The 23,733-nt window shown below is 37.5% G+C and overlaps 1 protein-coding gene across 3 annotated transcripts in view; it reads right to left on the bottom strand.

The window, feature by feature from the left end:
• Window positions 1–23,733, bottom strand: part of LOC119646311 (prohormone-3) — a 188,052-nt gene that overhangs the window by 85,415 nt on the left and 78,904 nt on the right. Inside the window, exon 3 of one of the 3 annotated variants that reach the window (XM_038046730.1) lies at window positions 8,665–8,688. The exons of 1 other annotated variant lie outside the window; for it this stretch is intronic. The gene's annotated coding sequence lies outside the window, so the exon portion shown is untranslated. Of the gene's footprint in view, window positions 1–8,664; window positions 8,692–23,733 lie in introns of all 3 variants that reach the window. One more of the 3 variants, XM_038046728.1, reaches the window with a different exon arrangement.

Raw genomic sequence — 23,733 nt, 5'->3', positions numbered from 1 at the left:
TACTTTTCATGCTGTGCTTTTTTATTTGAATTTTAATGAGACTGTGCTTTAGCTTCATGAGATCGAGAGGTTGACTCTCAAGCAACTCGGCCATCGCACCGTCATGAGAGTTGAGGCATGTTAAACTGAACAACTAAACAAATGTACATTTAAATATACCGCTCAAAGTTTCATATTGTATACCCTGCTCATACTCTTTCATTTACGATATTTTTCTTTCCTCCGTCAGGTGTTGTCTAATTTTGTAATATTCTATTATTATTCTGCAATAAACAACAAATAGTTTATCAATCCTCAACAACTACTTATCAATAATTTCATTAATTTAAACTCAAAGCATATTCTATCTTATTTGTATCCACATAGTTAATTAAAGAGATTTCTCATAATTAGTGTTTAATTATATAAACACATGAGTATCTTCAGGATTAACTTAATAATGATGAATATCTAACTAAATTGCACAGCCTCTTCCATCTAAGTTTGAAATTCTATTAAACTGAAACCGAACTGCATGTTAATGATGATTGAATGCTTTAGAACTATTTATCTTAATTATCTAAGACTTCCTCGTGAGTAGTATATCAGATTCGCAATTAAAGCAGAAATACCTAATTAATTTTCCTGTAGTGTCCAGTGGACAATATAGTTATGATGCTTGTCGAGGATAGAAGATTGAAGTGACAGAAAATCGATTCATCAAATTTGTCATGTTATCTCATTTCAAAGATTGATTGCGGAAGCTGGTGGATTCTTTTGATAGCCAAGTGGATTCTGCTTAGTTCAACCAGTTTAACTAGTACGTCCCTCATAATATTCATTGATCATTTATAAAGTAATACTGCGTGCTTTGCAAATTCTATTTTTAGCTAATAAATTAAGCAATATGGATGTAATGGTGCTTGATGTGATAACATTGTACTGTAATCAAGCATACTTTCTTTGTCAGTTAGTCTTATGTGAAAATCGTTTTCTGACTCTTGCCAAGACTAGATTTAGACTAACGTTCTCGCAGTTAACAAGTTGTTTTATTTAATAATAAATTTAATAATTTTACTTTAATACCATGTCCTATGTAAAGGTTAACTGATTCACTATATTAAAATTTAAGGGCCTATAAATATTCATTTTAAATAGTCACATCAATTTAAATTTTAAACTTTTACCTAAACCCCTCAGGATTAAAATACCCCACATCCTAAATCCTATTTAGCAAGGAGGTGATTATTTACCTTTGAAACCAAAAACCCTTGCTCCTAATAGTTAGCATTGGAATTCTGTGTAGACGGCCATGCCAGTATGCACTTAAATGCATTTTACCTACCGGATTGACACGCGTAATAAAGCTATTTTTATGTATACCAATATGTTACTTGCAATGCCCGACTTGTAATATGGTTTTTTTGTACAAAACCTTATTAGAATCGATTCAGTGTCTATTTGTCGGGCACACCCGAGTTATTCGGAAATGGCTGAGACTATTGTTACGATATTTGGTAAGAAAATGTTAAATGTTAAATTTAGTGGGGTCCCCCATACATGCGGCAGGGCGTGCAAATTTTTTTTCATAAAATATGGTCATGTATCAAATGAAAAGGCTTGATTAGTACTTTTCGAAACTGCATTTTGATATTGGGTGAAACATAGGGAACTGAGCGCTCAAAATGTAAACTCCGAAAAGTCTAACAGGTCTTATTCTCAGAGCCTATCCAACCGAAAAATCTATCTAAATCTAGGTCTCAAAATTCATGTCATTCTGATATCGGCACAAACAAAGTTAATAGCATAATACCATATTTTACAAATTTATCCAAATTCATCCTAGAAATACAAAATTTGGTACCGTTGTAAGCAATAATGTAGAACACAATTTTGGAAAGGAAATCTATCTATTATTAGCAAAGTTATTGAAGGTCAAAATTTTGTATTTCACATGAATTTTCGATTTATTTATTCAGTCGATCGGATAATCACCCGATGACTAAAAAAAACTTATTATCATTCGACGGGGGGAAGACGTTTGCTGCTAGCGTTCGAGTGTTAGAGTGAATTTGGAAGCTCCTTGAATATTTTGTCCTCTATGGGAATTTTACTAAATGCATTTTTAAGGTTTTGTGTAAACACAAAACCTTATTAAAATCGGTTTACTGTCTGTCTGTCTGTCCGTCACACGCATTTTCCTCGGAGACGGATATAGCGATTGGCACCAAATTTGGTAGAAAGGTGGGAACTGTGAACGCTCACGCATATAGTGAGTTACATCCGTTTACGTCGAATTTAAGGGGGGTCCCCATATATGCAAAAGGGGGGTGTACATTTTTTTTTTATCAAATATAGTCATGTGGGGTATCAAATTAAAGGTCTCGGTTAGTACTTTTCGAAGCCGATCTTAGTTTTGACATTTGTTGAAAACGTGGGGAGTGCGGGGGGTTTAAAGTGGTAATTTCTTTAACGAACCCATTCTCAGAAACTACCCAACCGAAAAATCTGAAAAAAATCAGGGGGCTGCCACTATATGGTGCCTAGGCCTCGAAATACCCTTCATACCGATACCTGTTAAAATAAAGTTAATAATAGTACATTAGTAGATTTTTTAGTAATTGACAGGAAAACCCCCCTTAAGTTCACTCTAGAATCACGAAATGCAGTAATATAGGCTACATCATAGAGCATGATCCTACGAAATTTGGTTAAAATCACACTATTACTAATAAAGTTATACTAGGTCAAAACTGTCGCTTCTCTGCAAATTCAAGATTATGAATGTAAATATTACTTGAAAGTGGAAATGTTCACATAATATATGCATATTTTACGTGCTACATGCTAATGAGATAAATGAACACTCAAATCTCTTTATAAAGGAAATACACAAAACCTTTGATACCTGAAGCGCTGAGCTTCCGGTTTCCTGACTTGTTTATTTTATTTTCATAAGATGGAAGTGCTCAGCAACAGAGTGCACGAATTTGAATTGTTAAAAAGTCTCAAAAGTTTTGCTGGAGTGAGGAGAAATCAAAGTACATATTTGCCCGTGACCTCTCAAGCAAATCCGTGAATCTAGTAAACACCTAATGGCGCACACGTGCTGACATAGACTAGTTCTTTTTGTTTGCATCTGATTCTATGAGAAAGGGATTCATTTCTTCGTATATATGTATTTACTTTTTTTCTACTTAACTCCCTCCAACACCTCCATTACCCTGTTTTCGATGACCTATTTCCCATCCGAATCGCCACTTATCTTAAAATATTAACTTTAAAATAACTTTCATTATGAGTGTTATTTATAAAATTCTGTAACTTGTTACTTCCCGTAAAACCAGAAGATGTATTTAAATATTTCAAGGTTAATATACTTTTAACCTTAACCTATCACGTTGCATATTACGAAATGCATTATTAACCGTTGTTTCTGGCTAAAGAGAAATATTATGCGTGCGGATACTGGGATTTAGCGGTGAGGCTATTAGGTGAATACTGGATCGAGAAATGTTAGTTGAGCCCGTGCTGGGCAGTTTAATTGCATCGTTAAAGCGAATTTATCACGCTTAATAGAGTTTGTGAGCAGTTTTTGTGGTGGTAGCGTGCCATTTATAGGAAAATAGGATTAATATATTTCCAATGTATGTTCCCTAGAAATTTTCTTGACTTTAACATTTCCTTTTGATTTATATTTTCATTTTCCCATATGTTTCTGCTTGGATTTTTTAATTTAACAACATGCAGATCAATTAAGTTCTTTAATTTGAGCATTCACAATTTAATAATAATGGCCTGAGGATGCCCAGGTGGAGTGGAAATTTCGAAGGTTCCGCCTCATGGACATCTGAAGCGGGAGAAGCATTGATGCAGGGTGTGATCAGTCATGGGTCTTCCCTTCTGATCGCGGCACTCGGATCCAGGGATTTACGGCTCTACGCGCGTCATCGAGCCGTTACTTTTTGTTTAATTTCCAGTTTTAACTCGCGTGTTTACGTACGAACTATATCTGATCCACATGATGTTTGGCTCAGTTTAGTTTTCTTTCCTTCTCTTCTATTTAGTTTACTTTCTTTTTTCTTCTGTTTTAAGTTTTTTCATCTTTTTTAAGGTTTCGTATAAAATAAAACCTTATTAAAATTGGTTCACTGTTTGTCTGTCTGTCACACGCATTTTTCTTGGAAACGGTAATTGCGATCGTTCAAATAAAGTTAATAATAGTATATTACTGTAATTTTTAATAATTAATTGCAAAACCCCCTTTAAGTTCGTCCTAGAAGGAGCAATGCAGGCTATAAGGTAGAGCATGATTCTCCCATGTTTGGTGGAAATCGCACTATTCCTAACAAAGTTATAATTGACCTATTATAACTTGTCATTTCCATTCAAATTCAAGACTTGCCAGCATTACGTGAAAGTGGATATCCTCGCACAATATATGCATATATTACGTGCCAAGTTCAAACTATTTAGTTTGTTTTCTGTGTTTTATGATGTAGTTTTATTGGTTTTTGTATTCTCATTTGTTTTGCTTTTGTTTTAGTGCTATAAATTAGAGATACGCTTAATCATCATGTTAGTAGGTAATCTGATATGACCTTTTGAAAAAACTGATATTACAATGTAATTACAATGTAATACCACAAATATCACCTTTCATTACAAAGAAGAAAATGTCAGACGACATTATCTTTCGTTATTTACCGCTAAAATGATAAGTACTTTCTATTGTTTGCTCTGCATTGTGTAGGTAAAACGACCATCAATTATAAATATGGTAAGCGTGAGCCTTTGGTTGGTGCGAAGTAAAGCATAAGTAATCACTTCTTGCCGTTGTTTATTTTGGCTTAATCAAGCGCATATTTATACTAGTTATAAGACGGGTATATAAACCGACTTGATATACATCCATGTATTATTTGCAATATGCAACATGAATATTTAATGTTTTAGAGCACCCCCTGTGGGAGAATAATTAATCTTTCGTATAAAAGTAAACCAGTTAGAATTTAATTTAACTTAACTGTTAACTTCCTATGTAAACTTGATCAATTGATTTCCCTTCATTCTTTAGCAAGCTAAGGACTGTCAATCTAACATGTTAAGATATGTTATATGGGATGAAATCACCCACGAAATTAATGTTTTACCATTGAACAACAAAACCAAAAATAAAAGGATACGCGCCCCATGTCGGCAAATAGAGTGAATGGTGAAACTAAAGTAAGATTTTTTCGGAAGCAATTAAACCCTCTTTCTTATGATTATTTCTACCATTACATACCATATTACGCAGATAGAATAGAAATGAACGGAACTAATACAAATTACGGATAGAGTATATATACGCACCATAAAGAAGGATTACACTTTACATTAAGTGCACTTCATATGCACTAGATAAGACCCTCATAACTTTTGAGTAAAATTGGCCCAGCGCCAGCAACATATATCAAACAGCAGCCGAACGAAAACATTACAGATCAATTTTACTTAAAGCGAGGAATCTGCGTTCACGTATTCACTTGCACAAGAAATAATTTTTCTAGTCGAAATCTAGCCCAAAAACAGCCCAAAGCCAATGCAAAGCCAGCGTAATGCCAACCGAAAGCAACCAAGAGAACAAGCAATGATAATAATAACCAGCGATGTTCGGCGTCGGCATCAGCTCGGCATTGAATAACTGCCGCCGTCACTTGTGCTACAAAGAGCAGTAATGCTTTGTAATTTGACGACAATTCAAGGTAATACGCTGATGTTAGATGATGCCGTAATGCAAGGTAATTCGCTGATGTTAGATGATGCGGTAATGCAAGATAGTGGCTGATGTTAGGTATGCGGTAGGGAGAGGACCCCAAAGGTCGCGGTTCATTGAGATTTGAGGGACGAGGCATTGGTCGAGGACGTATCGTGAATAGTTCCTCTCGATTGCAACAGCCGGATCGTCGATGGAACACTTCAGTGGAACTGCACCTAGGTACTGGTGGGCTTGAGCGATTAGCTTTCGCCACTGTTCCGAATACCAGGATATCTCCATCATCTTTTCTGACCGTCTCGGATGGTCTTCTTCAGTGTACATAACTACATATATGTTTTACTGAGAACCTTAAAAAATTATCGGCTCAAGCTGCTGTATTGCTATTCTGCTTTTTAAGGCAGAATGACCATGCTTTATATTGAATGAACTTGCAATCCTGTTGAAAAACTGGAAAGAATCCGGAACTACGATCTCTTTCCTTTCCTGTCCGGATGGACGAAAAGAGGGATTTTATTCTTATGCACATGTATGTGTATATTTAGCATATGTTTATATACGTACCTCTCTTGTTTTAAGTATAATGTAAAATCAACTAAGATGTACCAGTTAATTCTCTATTAAAATTCATAATTGAAAGAGAATCAAGTTATAATGCTATCCAATGTAGCAATGTACTATATCTGTAATGAAAGGCAAGCGTAAGTTCAATTTTATTGCTCTTTAGAATGAGGTTGGACCATGTGTGTTTGTTGATTCCATTATCTAAAGTAGATGGGGAATTTACTGCAAATTGATGTTGGCATTTGTATAGAATCCGTTATTTTATTTGATATTTATTATATGAAATTAGGTGATGAATGACTTAAAAAAGGATGTTCGACTTTGGGTGTAGCATGTGTGCCGCCAGGATTTAAAATTTTTTTTATGGATAAATGTTTTTTATGAATATCATTGCTTCATTGTCTGTGGCTGCCACGATCAAAGATAGCAATGTAAATTTCTACGATTTTTTCGAATGAGAGCTTATCCTTTGCGTTCGTTAATCGAGGGGAGGGGGTGGAAATGAAGGGAATTCTCTTGGGCTCCTCCGCAGGTCCAAAGCAGATAACCTTTTCAACTTTTCAACTCGGATATGATGTTTCTTTTCAACAACCCTACCCCTGCTTTGGTTTTACATTCATTCCCTTCTCTCCCCAATATCATCCCTAGTTGGCTTGGTTTCCAATTTCCTCGCTTTTTAATGTTCTTACGTTGAATTAATTACAGTTTAAGTCCCTATAAAAAATCTTACTCAATGCAAAAACAAGAATTTCCAATGTAATGTTCCTTCCCATGACTCTCATTTTTGAGATACTTGAGTGCGACTCCTACGTAATCGTATATTTACAAAAATGTTAGGGTTGATGACCCAGACGACATGCCATATGTCATTAACATGAAATTGATGTGGGCTCTTAAACTGAAAAAAATCACATTTTAAACACTTTTCTATACAATGTAAGAGCTATCCTTTCATATATGTTTATCAATGTCAAAAGGTATTTTAAAGAGGGGATGTATAAATCAAGTTATTCTAACGGATCCTGTCAGGGATATTCACTGCTCGCCAAGTTTCGAGTGGAGAACATCTCAACTTCAGAAATCCAGACTGGAGGGCATATCGCATGAGTGTAGGTTTGTTTTCGTTGTCTCTGCCGGACTTTATAATAATAAGGCCTTAGATTCCATTGGTCGTTGCACATTCCTGACGACCCGTTGTCAGCAATAGCCCAAAAATAACAAAGACAATGAAAGCTAAACAATAAATTTCAAATGGGGAGATGAAAATTTATGGAAGTAGGGAGGTAGTAAACTGGACAGAATTAACTTTTTCAAGTGAATGTGAGGAAAGTTAATTTTCGTAGTTGGGAGGAACCGTAAATTTCGGGTAAAGGGACTTAGAATAATGAAGAAAGAAGTGATGGTGAGGGTAACTTAAAGTACCTTCTTGGCGATAAAGGGCAGGCCAAAGAGGGACGTGAATCCTCCGTGAATAAAACGACACTGCAGGTTGTGTACATTTTTTCTCTTGCATTCACTGTGTTTTACCTTTGCATGAACTTATGAGGCTTAGGCCAGAAAATAAGAAAGTGTGAAGGAAACTTTCTCACATTACTACAACAAAGCTTGAATTTCAATTTCTATAAGAAAAGATGAATCTCGAACAGAATCAATTAAAATCCTGAAATAAAAAAATCAAAAACTGTTTTCGATTTGCTTGTTCGTTTTGCCTGTCTGCCTAACTGCCTGCTATTCTTTAACATCCGATTTACTTGAAAACAGTTAAACTGGTTGTTACGAATTTTTTAATGAATAATTAATCTGTGAAATGCATCACAGCTCAACGGGTAACAGAATTTAAGGATGTCCATATACGAAAACTTTACTTTTATCAAAATATGGTTATATTAGCTATTAAATGGAAGAACTAGTAAACTCTCCTAGCTTTTAATAGAGAGGGGGGACTAAGGGCTCAAAATTTAATCACCGTAAAATGTTTTTAGAAACGACCAGTGCAAAACTCTAAACAAATCAGCATGATGCATTTGAAAGAAGTCTAGGCCATAAAATAAATCCCATCTGCATACCTCTTCAAATAAGGTTATCCTATTACTTCTGAGGTTTACTAAAAGACTTCCTTTAAGTTCATGTCAAAAGAGCAAAATGTTGTCTGATAATCCTGGGAAATTTGGTAGAAATGCAGTCATTGCTAAGAAAGATATAGTTTGTAAAAATTACTTTTCCATGTGAATTACATGATAGTATGTCATTATTAGAATAAAGAAAACAGCAGAAGATATTATATTCTTATTGTCCAAGATTTTGTTTGAAATTTGGCATATGAATGGGATGGGATTAAGTGAAAGAACTCTATTACTATTTACCAAAGCTGGTCTTAGTTTTGACCTCAGCTGCAAAGAAAACGAGTGTGGGTTAGAAAGTGATCTCTTATTTTAAAAAAAAATATTATATCCAAACCTAAAAATACTCTCCACAACCATATCTTAATAGTATATTCTTATATTTACGAAAGTCCAAAACCATACAGAAATATTGACTGTGTAATATAGAGCACACTATTGGAAACTTTAGTGGAAATCCTGCCTTTATCAATAAAATTAAAACAGGTTAAATTTGCCTTTTCGCTCCAATTTTCTGCGCTGAGGGGCAAAGTGGGTAGTCTGACACACTGAATGTATATACATTACAAACTACAAATTGAAACATCCTGCAGCGCAATATTTTTATATAAGAGAGCCTTTCGTATCTAAAGCGTCAATTTGAAACGATATTCTTTACACTCTGAGCCTGACTTTACCGTTGTGCGGGGGCTCCGGCACTGCGAAACTCTTCGACTTTAGATTCGTGAGAATCGAATGAGACATTTATAGGTCTTGGAAGCGGAAGGAACAATCAAGTTGGTTTGAGATAGATTTAAGCCTTCAACACAAGAATCAAAGAAGAAAGGAGCAGTTGAGATCAGTCCACAAGAGGGAATGACTCCAAGACCTTAGAGGTAGGGAACCTCGCGTGTGTGAAGTTAGAGGCCAGGAATCATCACGTTAGCTATGTCAGTCCAGTTAGAGGTATTGGCTGTTCTGGCTATTCTAGTTAAGTCTAATGGCTATGGACCATAGTCCTTAAAATGGCACAATGGGAAGCAGTGGAGCTGTCCGTATGTATTAGGGGTGACATGCTAGTGGTACACATGATGAGCGTTTTCCAAACCACGACGAAGGAGAAAGAGTAGTTTCAAAACCCAATGATTACCAAAAATTAGGGTCTTCGCGACTGTATTTAAAAATAAAACAGAAAAAGGAGAAAAGATGTTATAATCTGAGAAAAGGAGGCTTAAGACTCAAGATGGGCAGAAAATTAGCCATACAAAGGAAGGGGAATGATACTTTGAGAAAGAGCTCGAAAAACTAATGTTGTCGATAACCAGTACTAAAATATATTACGTAAACTTTCGCGATACAAGAGCTGTGTCCAGAATAATTACCAGGAGCATTCTTTAGGATGGCATTAGAATGGTGCGAGATAGCTCAGCTGTTAGAGCACGAGGCTGTCATATGGAATGTCGCATTTCCTCTTACAAGGTACTGTAATCCTGAAGTGTACCGTTACGGTCTTGAATAAAGTGCTCTAACATTGCTCCAACGATTGTTATTATTATTGGAATATGGCTGGCTTAAACCTGTGTGTACCAATCGAAGACCCGTGCTCTGCAAGTGAGAGGTATGCACTGAACTAGTTAGGAACTGGAAAATTCGCAAGAAAACTCTTTGTCGAATCAAAGCATAATAGAATAAGATTTGACGTTGAGAATACTTTCGAAATAGATCGGACAGAGAGGAATCTCAAGAGCACAGATTGAGATTCTTGTATAAGGCAAGTGCTCAATAACATGGCTCATCTGGAGGCAAGTAGTGACACCAGGATTGAACTAGAATTGCAGATAATGATGGGCGACTTCAATAGAGTCATCATAGAGATATAAGAGGCTGTGAGAGGGCGAGAAATCCGGCTCTACTTTTGATTGATCAACAATAAAAATGAAATTTAAAATATTGCATCTGTTATTAGTAAAGCGGATTTTTGAAAGCGCAGACTTCCTCTGTCATTATGGATGTGAATGATAGTGAATCTACACAACACAACTCTGATTGAATACACAGCACATTATGTAGAATATAATAATCAAGAAAAATCACAACATGCACGCCTAACACTTTTTCCATCGTTTTTGAAGGCGTAGCTGGCCAACGTATTCGTGCGCTTTTTCTATACTTTAAAAATATTGCAGCATCTTAATCGAGCGCAGTCTTTCTGCGCCAGTTAAGCATTATGTTGAGCACCGCATAAACACTATTGCCCCGCCTCCCTATAATTTCGAAGGTGCGCCCTTTATCACCTCAGAAGCTCACACTGCGCGGAAAGAGTTCTTAAGCAGGTTATTTGACGACCTTCTAATAGCTGAAGATCTTATGGCGATTACAGACGGTGTAAATATTTTTTTCTTTTTCGCGGTATTTATTTGACGTTAGATACCAGTCAACTCAGCTGTGAATGAGTACCTGAGTCAAATCAGGGTAATAATCTCCGGCGAGCGCAATGCTGACCACATTGCCTCCTACAGTGTACTATAGTGTACCGTTACGGTCTTGAATGAAGTGCTCTAACACACTTCAAGGCCCTGATCCAATATGGGTTATGCGCCAATGATTATTATTATTATATAATTATTATTTATTTTTTTAGGAATGTAAAGTTCTACCATCATTGCCATTACTCAATTCTTAACGCTTATCTGTCTGGGCCGAAGACTAAAGACAATCGGCCGATTGCGATTGCCCAAGCATTTGGGACCACCAAGCAATAACTGGTGGAAGCTACACTTCTGCTATTCGCTCAGCAAGATGCAGACCTATCCGTCAATGCCTCAGACATTACTATAGGTGCTGGCCTTTTCAGCAAATATCGGGTCTTGGCCTTCAAGATGTCCATCTTCCAACCATCTCGATCGCGTGGTAATGCCTTCTTCGTCTGCAGAATCTGCCCAGCGTACTCGGGATTTTCTTACGAGTTTTCGTTTTTCTGATCTCCCTTCAACTACCCTCTTAGGTATCTGAGTATGGTCTATGACCTGAACCTGGCCACCCCATTAGAACTTCTGAAGTTTTGTTTACTTAGGGATTTCAGGGTTGACAAATATTTGATATAACTCATGATTGCATTTGATCCATTGGTCATCTTCGCGTTTGGCTCCTATTATTCTCCTCCGGACCCTCCTCTCGAACATATTCACAAGTTTAACAGTTTGTGTTAGTGTTCATGTTTCACATCACACATATCTTATCATCGCTTTGTATACTCAGAACTTTATTTTTCAATGTATGCAGTTGGCTTTTAAAATCGGTAGAATAGAGTATAAGGCTCTGTTCACTGTTGAATTAGGTGTTTTATCTCAACCATTTTCTTTCCGTTTTTCATCAGTTGCTCACCTAAGTATGTAAAGTTGTTTACATTTTGTAAGTTGTACTCGACAATTGTTATATTTTGTCTGATGGGTGTCAATATTCTCGATTGCATTATAACTTCCTTCTTGTTGTCATTAATTCGCTGACCAGCCAATCTAACAGCCGCTGAGCTTCTTTTTCAAGCCACTGCATTTATGATTATAAGTTATTAGCCGTACATCTCGCAATAAAATATTTCTGGATTTTCTCTGAAGGCAGGTCGTTTACAGGGATCATGGACCGTAAGTCACCACCTTTGCATTAAAACAAAACCCCGACAAAGCGTCCTCATGCCAACTTTGGTATCTCAGTTTTATCAGCCAGTATAATTCCGACATTAGACACGTTGATTTTTCGGCAATCGCGGAGGCACAAAAGAACGACGCAGTTTTTCAGAGCGTCGAAATCAACTCCAAATATTCATTTAAGTTGTTCGACTTAACGTCTTGACAAGCGGCAAAGACCATATATTCCGGCTGCTTTCCGCAAAGAAGTATTTCACGCCGTTAGTGATTTAGCGGGCATCCGGCAATGAATCGGCTAGTCACCGCAAAATATTTCTGACCGCCCATGAACAAGGCCATTCTTGGGCCGGACAGTGCATTGCATCTTAGAAGTGCAAAACTATGAAGTATATGCGGAAAAATTTAGGCGTGTAAGCTCGGACGACCGGGCGGTTTTACAAAATCCATTATGAAATAATCAGTGCTTTGCGAGATTTCTACTGTTTCCTCACAATCATTGATAGTTTCACGCGGTGACCTAAAATACATTTCTCCACAATTTTGAGACCTTATGGCGGTATGTCGGAAATTATAATTACTGAACAAGCAATGCAGTTCGAGTCCTCCTTTTTCTCAAAGTTAGGCAAACTCATCGACTGCATAGCACCACCGGATAACTGCATACCACCCGCAGTCCAATGGGAGGCCGAGAGATGTCACGCTGAAGATCGCAATAATGGCTCTAGGTAGTTGACTAGACAACTAGGTAAAACAAACCTGGTGATTGGTAAGAAAACGTACTGATGACATATACCGATTCGATCCAGTAAGAAAATCGAGAGGCTATCGAACCGTTTAATCGTGGTTAGGGGCAATGTAGCTTTGGGACACATGTCAAGGGCGTGGAGGCGGCGTAGACCGTCTTCATTCCGTAAGCTTGCAAGAAAGATCTTTCTTATTAAAAATCTTTCAAGTTAATTTCCCTGACATTCTTCCTACTTAAAATATTAAAGAAGATTCTGGGTAACAACATTAGAATTAATCTTGTAACGTGTAATCCCTTACATCGTTGCCAATATGTATACCAAGCAGCAATATTAACTGAACATGGAAACTCCGAGTTTACATTAACTCATGTCCGCATCTCGTTATCGGAGTACGCTGGCCTGAGATAGTAACAAGTCAGAAACCGGAAGCCTCGTGCTTCAGTTATGAAAGGTTTTGTGTATTGCTTGTATAAGCATATTTAAGTGGGCATTTTTTCCGAGTTTGTCAAACCGCTCACTCAGAACACAAGAAATTTGCACAAAAGTGACAACTTTGACCTATTATAACTCGGGTAGTGGTAGGAAGTGTCATGCTCTATTGTATTATATATTACTGTAAAGGTTGATTATTCTAGGATCAACTTAAGGGGGTTCGCAGTCAATTTATATAAAACATACTTATAAGAAATATAGTAATATACTATTATCGACTTTATTTAAACTGGTATCAGTATGGAGAGAATGAGTCCTTCAAGTAACTGACCTTTTTCGGACCCCCGCATTCCTCCGCTTCGCAACCAATGTCAAAATTTGTATCGATTTCGGAAATTATTAGTTGAGACATTTCATTTGACATCCTACATGACTATAATAATGATAATCGTTGGCGCAACAATCCATATTGGATCAGGACCTTGAAGTGCGTTAGAGCACTTCATGTATGACTATACACGGTGAAAAAAAATTACGGCCCCACTCGCATATATGGGGACCAGCCCCCTTTAACTCAAAGTAGAACTCGCTGCATACAATAGGATTTACACGTCCCACCTTTCTACCAAATTTCGTATGAATGGGAGCGACCGTTTGTGCGATGAAAGGTATGACAAACAGACAGACAGACAGACAGGGAAAAGTAAAAACGAAAAACGTTGTCCATGTATGGACCAGATACCCATAGGCCTTCTAATCAGAATGCAGAAATAGTAGTTGATTGGTCACATGGAAAAAACCACGAGTCTACTGCGGGTTATGCCATGTAATGGAACTTATTGAAGTATGTAGCTTATGACAGTGGAGTAAGAAAAAAACAACAATTTTTACTTACTAGAACAGATGAATATAAGCTTATAACTAACTTAAGGACTACCTTAACAGTTAAACTTAATCTAAGGTATATGATGAAGCTTAACCTAACTTATTACTAAAGAAATATATGTCGGGAAATATTTACAAAGCCATTTTGGAGGAAAAGTCGAAAAAAATCTCCACTCGATGAGCATATTTGAAAACAGGGAGGGGCGGGGAGGTAAAAAGGAATGGGGTACGATGTGTGACGTGCAGGAGAGGGATGGGAATAAAAAGCTAGGAGAGGCGTTAATGATGGGTAGATTTAAAAAATTGGGGGTCGGAGAAATTGTCTGTGTAGAAGACTACTCCACCTTGGGGATCGAAAAGATCGTTCTGTGATTGAAGGGATGAGAGGATCTGGGGAAGCAGATGAGTCCGAAGAAGGTCATCTTCAACGATCTCGATCTGCATGGCTTTGGAGTCAATAGGAGGTTAGTTGCACGGCCTAGTGCCTTCGTTATATGAGGGACGTGGGAGAGACGGGAATTCATTGTCACTCCAAGGTAAGTGACTTCTTTTACAATAGGAATGGGATCGTCGTGGATTGTAAGTGATAAAGATCTACTGCCACTCCGCATTTTCGGCGTCATTCTCATGTTTTCATGCAAGACAATGGCCTCGCATTTGTCGGGATTTGAGGAGAGTTTCCAACAGACGGTGGAGAAACAGTACAATCTTCTGGGAATATGAAGTACATTTCTAGAAATCGATAATAATGGCGCGTAGGTGCTGTTGACTCGCTTTGGCTCACATAATAGTCCTTTATGGCAACCGTATATTGCCCGCAGGGCATTGTACTATCATCGTCAATAAGGGGTTAGCTAGTGGGCAACTTTTAAATGACGTTGAAAACATTGACTACCTACAGTGCGGCATTTTGGGCTGGTAGAATCAAACCATAACAGTCAGTGAAGATTTGCTTGTGTGTGTATTACAAGGAGTGCATGTAGAACAACATCCCAACAAGTCTTCTTGGCATTGACTTTACTTGACACTCTCAACATATAGATGTGGGCGAAGAGGGCAATTTTCAAAATGTCCAGAGGTATCAGTGAAGCAGAGAGCTATTTAAATCGGAACAAGATCGATATTTATACTAACCAATATCCCAAATTACTGATATCAAGAGATAGCATGATGCTGAAGTTTGATTTCGATTATAAATTTGATACTGACATCAAGGCTTCTAGGATGGCAATCAAGTCCAAGATGGTTAGCTTGTGAATACTCTGTAGTCCTTGCCATTTTGGGATAGAGCGTAATGAAGGAGCGGATGAACTAACAAGAACAGGTTCAGAAACGCCGCTCTAACTTTTCTGAGAATTGGTGAGAGATTCAAGATCGTGACACGTTCTTGGCAATGCCCAGTTCTTGTACAAAGAAGGCATACCTGGGAGAATTAGATGGAAAGTCAAAAGGTTTATTTTCCTAGGAGATATTTTGAGATTTTGAGTTAGTAGCATTTGGTGGCGGAAATATCTACATATTTTTCAATTTGCGATTATGTTTAACTGAGGGTTGAATCTGCTGTCTGATGGTTCTGATGTTTGCGCTTTGCTCTTGGAAACTCATTGATTGAAAAGTAACCTAGGGGCATTGCATTTTGCATGCATAACCATATTTAAGTTTCTATTATGTGCGTCCCAATTGCGTTATATGAGTCCAAAAGTTCCCTTTGTGGCATTTCGTAAGCTCCGTCAAACTAATTGAAGTAGACTAAATTGGAAAAGAAAGTCGTTGGTGCTGGAACATTTGAAGAAATATTTCATGTCCACTTTAAAATAAACTGAATTGAAAGTCCCGCCTATGGGGGTTCTCTTCCATTACACAATTGCCATCATCGCTGGGCTTGCTTTCCTGTTACGGTATTATTCAAAAACATAATCCAAACGAATCACAAGGTTTTAGTCCTTGTCTTCGTATTAGCCTTGCAAACAAAATAATGGACTTCCTGGGACTAATTCATTCTTCTACAATACTTTCAGTGAAATTTAATTTGCGCAAATCTCCATGATTAATTCAAAGTGACTGAGTGCGACAGAAGCCACTATTTGCATAAGAATTACACTCCTTCGAATTTAGTGTTCTTGAAAGTGTCTGCCCTTGAATTGAAAAGGTATTTAGATGATACACAGTGAGTGCGTGACTAGCATTCAGCGTATACTATTAATTGAGAAAATGTAATTTCGTAATTATTCCAAGGAATCCAAGGATACATGAGTACATACGACCATGTCTGCATATTTATATTTAGTAATACATTCTTGTGGTAAAGGTCACAGTGTTATCATAGTGATTTAAGCATTGGCACTTGCTAGAGCTTGAAGGAAGTATGTATGGCAAGGGTAATTTCTCGTCGAAGTTTATGTTATGCATTCATAAGAGTCCTTAGGAATATATTAATTCCTCCTTGAGTTGAATAGAAAATGCTCTGAGAGAATCTTTTCTGAAAGGGTGTTAAGGTTTCTATACCAGACATTTCTGTGAATTTATGAAATTGCTTATGATGTGGTGGGTGTTTATGGATGTGGGGGTGAACCTACATATTTACGGGAAGAAATGTCTGTCAGAGTTCTATCGACTTATGAAGTGCTATTCAATTTCTTATAATAAATGTCGTGCGTCCTCTATTCAACCGCGAATGTTTGTTCATCACAATGGCCTTTGCACCTTTTCAGTGCTGCCTAGGGAAGAGAATATTTAATTAGAATTTTGGAGCGGATGTAATAAGGATGATTAAAATACCACGCTGTCCTAATACATATTCATTCTTAAAAGGCTTTTGATCAAGTCTCGGATCAAAAATCCAATTTATATATATCTACAATGTCTTGAGGATATGTGGCATACTATGTTCGGAGTAGGTTCATCGATTGATATTGCGTCAATTAGTAAATTAAATTTAAAAATCAATCACCAAACACGCACGCGAATTATAGTCGCGCGTAATGGGAACATTAAACCGCCATCATTGGAATAAACAGAGTCAGCTATCAATTTTCAAAGAATTAACAAAAAGTGCGATATGCCCTATCTACATAAAAGGTGACAAGTTACCATACGACAATTACAGACGCTTTTCACTATTTTGTACAACCTATAAAACCTTGACGAAATTACCAGAGAAAAAAAATTACGTTGTACGCTGGTAAGGAGATTTTCGAACTGGAAAATCGACAATTGACCAGCCCTTTATGGTCAAACAGGCGCTAGAAAAGCGCTGGGAATCAACATCGACTTCTATCAAATATTCGTTGACTTCAAGCAGGCATATGACAGTAGGCCTCGCCAGAATGACAATGTCTCACACGGTGCAGATCAGAGTCAATAACAACCTCATAGATGGGTTGGAGATAAATGTGGATTTCAAGGAAGGACATGCGCTGGTATCTTTACTGTTCAATGTGGCACTGAAGCAGGTTATACGAAAGTTGCCTGTGGACACATGCTGCTCTACAAATTATGTCAAATCGTCGTAAAGTTCGACGATATGAACATCATAGCGCAGTCTTTCACATCAAGAAAGGAAATTTATACAAACAGAGTCTTCTAGTCGGTCCTACCCATTTAAAGAGTCAGCTGAATATACAGCAAAACAAAGCTCGGAGTATACAAAACAACAATACGATCTGTACTATGCTACGGATGTGCAACATCGAACCTAATACAAACTTCCGAAAAACTGGTCAACACCTGCGGAAGGAGAGTCCTAACGAGAATACTGTAATAGGAACTAAACGAGAGGATGACCATTGACGAAAAAGTGTTGGCGACCTTGGAGGCTATGAACCAATAAAACTTCGGAAGCTGCAATGGGCTAGCCAGGTTTAACATATGGACCACACTCGGATACTTCAAAACGTATTCGAAGGGAGAACAGAAAGATGAAAACTTGTTAGAAAATCCTGAAAGCGCTGGGTCGATTCTATTGACGAAGACAGTGCTTCACTGCTCAAATTTCGAATTTGCGATCAATGGTTCGAGGCGGTTGGAGGAAGGAATTCCTGAAGGCCAAGATCCAAAATGGGCGTAGAACCTCGAAGACGATGTCAAAGAATAATCTATGCACTTTTACATGAAATTAAAGGAAGATATTTTTTCAGATATTGAATCATCAACGAAAAATGAAGTATGTCATCGGGACAGTGAAAACTAGAGGGGATATGACCCTATTTCTTGTTTCGATTCCTGATCTGTAGTACGAGATACATTTAAATACGTATCTCTAAAGCGTTTTCATTTCCATTTTCTTTTCTAGTGGAATAATACCTGCTCTTTCATAAATTTTGGGAAGTAGGGTCTAGTACAATAACACATGCGAACGTCCTTGTAATGAAGATGTATAAATTAATATAATTCGCATTGTCTATTTTTGCGTTAACTTCGTATTTCCTCCCATTTTCATAGAATTTTGTATTTCGCTCTAATAACCGTATCTCAGTGAAAAGCTTTTTTAATGTCATTGATTTAATGAATATAGCACGAGCATGGCTATAACTATCACTATTATTCTTGGCTTGGATGACAGAAAGTATAAAAGAACAGAGAACAGACTTGATTTGAATCGGAAGATTATGGAGCGTACGGAAAATAAGGTCCTCTTTCGTTGGGTTGAAGCCGCTTGTTAGTTAATCCGAAATTCCTTAAATGACTTAGTTGCTTTTTTAGGAAGTAGTGAATTTTAAGGTATGTTTCAACAACAAAAGTAGGTGACTTCTATGTATGTTTGCAATGTTTACAATTCATCAGAGAGTCAACTTCGGCGGACACATATGATAGCTTTAGAGGGTAGTATATTTTCACGGGATATATGGATAGTAATATGAGATTTTGGATATATTCCCCTAATGTTAAACGTTTTTTTGTTAAACTTTCACTTACTTTCACTGTGGTTGGCTAATTTGGTGAAGATATTTCAAAGAAGATGAGTATATGTATTTATTCTGCACAATGACGTAGGTTAATTTCGATACTAAGAGCCACTAACTTTATAAAATTCTAGGCACACAAAACAATATCAAAATCTTTCATGCAACTGTCAACAGAGTTTGGATTCTAGTAGTGTCTACAAGAAAGATCCTAATAGCTTTGATCTTTATTGAATGTTCAGTTGAAGTGCTGAGTTGCAGTCTGGAATATTATATAAACTCGTGTGGGCTGTTCGATTATTTCACGTGCAGAACATCACTAATGTACATAATACCATACACAGCTTTCACTTCGCTATTTGAAGATATTTTCTGTATATTTTTTCGATCCTTATCACTTGCTCCGAATGACTGACTATTATCTTTCCATTAACGGAAATAAACAATATTACTAGAAGTAATAAACGGAATTACCACTTCTACCACTACACCCTGAATAAAAATGACAATCTTGATAATGGTTTTAATCGTTGGGACTCATTTGTTTCAATAATTGTTTTACATATACCTATGTATGTATATGAGATTATATAGCGCTTCCTCCCTTATCTCCTTACAATAACAAATGTATACATATTTACTTACGTTTCAACAATCAATCTTCTTTCTTTGCAATATATACATACTCTATTTGATACACAGTTGGGGTCACTTGTCTTTACCTTTCTCCATAGGGGATTGAAACTTGCCTAATATGCCAAAAAATATCTACGTAAGAATTTTAGGAATGAAAATATATTCAAGGGACATTATGGGGATTTCTGGATAGCGTATATAACAGAAATTCCAATACCAGGTGGCAAAAGCTGTAAATTCTACCTCGAAAATTACTTATCGAGAAATATATGAATATATACTGCAACCGGAATGAAGATTGCAACTCTACGGACGTCAGAGCTTTTGCGACCTCGTCTATACGAGAAGTAGGTTCATATTGCATTTCCAACAGTGGACTCTTCTGTCAATTTCGGTACTTCCCCATGTGCAAGAATCGATCCTGCAGAAGTTAGATTGTACGCTTTGAGACCTTACTTAAAACGTAATCCTCGTTAACGACAGACAAATGAAAAATTTTTGTGCGAGCTCAATATGCCAGTTGATTCGAAGTTATTTGGGTCCTGACAATCAGTCCTGACAATCAGTTGGAAGAAAGTGTAATTCCAGGTCGACCCGAAAGAGTCTTTCACTGTAATTTGGGGTACCATTCCCACTCTTCCCAAAATTACCAGGAAAAAAAGGAAAAAGCCAGATCCAGAAGGATGCTCTGATTCTTGTGCTATTGGACCAAATCCCTGATGGGATGTTAATTGAGTTCAGTCCGGCTCGCGTTGGTGGCCGCTTTTCGGAGCGTTAAATGCCCACTCATCTTAATAATTACCAGCAAATTCTTCCACTAGCATTCATACTCTACCAGGGTCATTTTTTGGAACTCCCAAGTGATTGTAGAGCAGCTATGCCATTACTAAAATTCGACTGTTTTGAGTGCGACCAATTCAAATGGCCAAGGTTAGACCGTCGCTTTAAATTTTGAATGATACTCTATCATGTGCAGTTTCAGTATGGTGACGTTACAATCCAGATAAGAAATTACAAGATTGGAAGATGTCAGTTTGATACCGTGGGACTCTTTCTAGGGAAGTACTGCAAAGAATTGTATTAATGAAAGCGATCGAATTCAATCTCCAGAGCAATTAAATACTAAGACGGTAGCCGAACTGAACGGAACAGTCATTGAAAACTACCTCTGAAGAATTATCGATTGAGCAATGCATGCTCAGTTTCACTGAGAAAAGTTTCGAGGAAAACTGAAGTTTCTCGGTTGAAATGGACAGCGCCAGCTAAGGAATAAGAAGTAGGTAGTAAGGGTCAATATTAGGATTCATACAAGTCGTGTTAAAAGTGTGTCACATTTGAAACTTCATCTGATAAAAATTCTGCTTTCCCAGAAATAGTGTAGGTACACAATTTTAATGTGGTGAGCTCTTTGGTATTTTTAAGGTTTGGAGTAAAAACAAAACTCTATTAAAAATGCCCGTCTCTTTGTTATATTCATTTTTTTTTAAAACAGCTGCACTGAGGTGAAACTTCGTGGTTATATAATCATCAACGGCGCAATAATCCGTATCCGGTTGATGTTTGCCTTAGTAAGGAAGGTCCACCAATCCGATATCCCTAAAAGCTGTCTGGCATCCTGAACCACGCTACCGTTCCATCTGAGACAAGGTCTACAACGTCTTATTTTTCTACCATACATATTCCCCTTCTAGACTTTCCGGGCAGGATCATCTTCATCCATACGGATTAGATGACCCGCCCACCGCAACTTGTTGATCCGGATCTTATCTACGGTCATGAATTTCGTAGGGTACAGAGCTGTCCATCAAGCAATTTTAAAGTTTGAAAAGGACACATGCGTCAGTCAAAGATCTACGGGATTGCAGAGATGTCAGGTTCTTCAAGAGTTTAAGAGTCGAGTAAATCTCCTTTGTTTAAATTCAATTGCATCGCAATCACAATTATGGTAAGGGGACCACACTACCGAAGCATATTCAAGAATATTACGGACGAAAGATTTATTTATAACGGTGACTGAGGAATGGATATCCATGAATTATATGATAAAAGGAACGAACGATAAAGTTGAACATTTTGTATTGAATCGGAGTTTGCTGTCAAAGGTCACAGCTAGCCCTTGTAAAAGGTAATCACGGCTAAGGATTGACCATCAAGATAATAAACGGGTGTCGGGGGAGAAGTTTTTAGTGATAGCATAAAGAGTAGCATTGCTTTAATTAAGTGGCAACCTGTTAAAAACGCACCGCTGAGATAATGTGTCAAAGTTTGATTGAACGCTGCACTGATCAGTAGCCGAACTAACAACAGAAAACAATTCTAAATGGCCTGCAAATAAAAGGCTAGGACAGGTAAACAAGGAAGGAAGATCATTCACGAAAAAGGAAAACAGAAATGGACCGAGGATGGATCCTTGAGGTACACCCGATGAGGGAGAAAGCGGAAACGAGATACAACCATTGGAGAAGACATGATTTACTCTACCATTTAAGTAAGATCTTAACCAGGAGGGAATACTTGTCAGAAATCCATACGATCTGAGTTTGGTGAGAAGCAAGGAAGGGTCAATGGAATCGAAGTCTTTGGAAAAGTCAGTCAATATTGGACGTCGCTTCTTGTATTTAGTAAAAGTGGGGTGACCGGGTTGAAACCCATGCTACTCTTTCACAATGAGGTGATCGAAACGAGACGAAAGGCAGTCTTTTACGTATCTTTAAAAAATTTTGGAAAACGAAGAAAGGATGGATATACGTCGATAGTTTTCGACCCCATTTCCAAGAAGGAATTCGACAATAGAGGGATTCAGAAGAGGAATCGAACGTATACTAGCCAAAGAGGAATCAAATGTGTCAGAGAGAAGTAGGATGAATGTCTGAGTGAAATTATGCGGTGTTTCCAACGATTAATTAATTGAAATAATTAAAACTTGTTGTTTCTTTTTCGTTGGTGTGAATTTTTATTCTCGCAAATACCGATATTTCGAGAACCACTTGTTCCCTTCATCAGTGCTAACAAGTAAAAACGGACGAGAAATAATCCCGAAGCGGTTCACAAGCTGATTTAGAGGAATAAGAAGTATGATTATCCAATTTGATATTAACAGTGAAAGAAGTGGGCGAAGAGCGTAAATTTGAGATGTGTGACCAGAAGAGGTTGAATTCCCGTCGCTCAAGAGAGCCTTCGATGCTATTTAAATATTGGGAACGGGCATTTTTGATCAGAATTTTCGCAGATTAATGTAGAGCTAGAACTTTGCCCTGTCTTCGACATCACCGGAACGATTAGACCTCAGACGAGCTGTATGTTTCTCATGAAGACTATTACAGGCCCCTACAGTGAACCAGGCAAGGTATTTGCAGGGAAAATAGGCATGGTGGTGTCAAATGGGTACTTTGCGAAATAGTAATAAGGCAGTGAGGGTTTAAAAAGCACGAACTTGAAGTGAGACAGGATTTATTCTCAGGAACAACTCGTCTAACGCAACCCCAGATAGTAAACGTAATGCTTTCTCGGGCATCTAGACAATACCCGCAATATTTATGAATGTTTAGCATCCCAAAGTATTCACTTTAGGGTAATATTGATATTTAGTGTTGAGTTGAGTTGAAGTAAATTTACACGGAAAAGATAATTTTGGGTTGGTGTAACTTTATCAATAATTGTAATTTTAATCAAACTTGCTTTCCCAACAAATGCAAAATCTAAGACTGGCTTTGGAAAGTATTAATTGAGACCTTTGGTGTGTCTGGATAGTTCAGTGGTTAGAGCATTAAGCTGTCGTACGGCAGGTCGTGGTTCGAATCTCACTGGTGCAGAGAGACTTGTTACCACTGATGAAGGGAACAAGTAGTTCCCGAAATATCGATATTTGCAAGGCCTATAAATTAACAAACATTTTTTTTTATTATTTCAAATAATTTAAACGCTAGAGCTACCGCGTAATTACGCTCAGACCCTTTGATAGCTCACCAATATTTTTGATCGCTCCCTATGAAGTTTTCGTCTTTAGCGCAATAGAAAAAGTTTTGCGTTTTTGATCGATGACTTTTCCACGAGGCCCGGCGCAGTAGTGACACGCAAGAGAAATTAAGC

The sequence above is a fragment of the Hermetia illucens genome, chromosome 1 (genome assembly GCF_905115235.1).
Source record: "Hermetia illucens chromosome 1, iHerIll2.2.curated.20191125, whole genome shotgun sequence".
Taxonomy (NCBI): Eukaryota; Metazoa; Arthropoda; class Insecta; order Diptera; family Stratiomyidae; genus Hermetia; species Hermetia illucens.
Note: the sequence above shows the minus strand (reverse complement) of the source record. Positions and strands in the feature narration are given on the sequence as shown.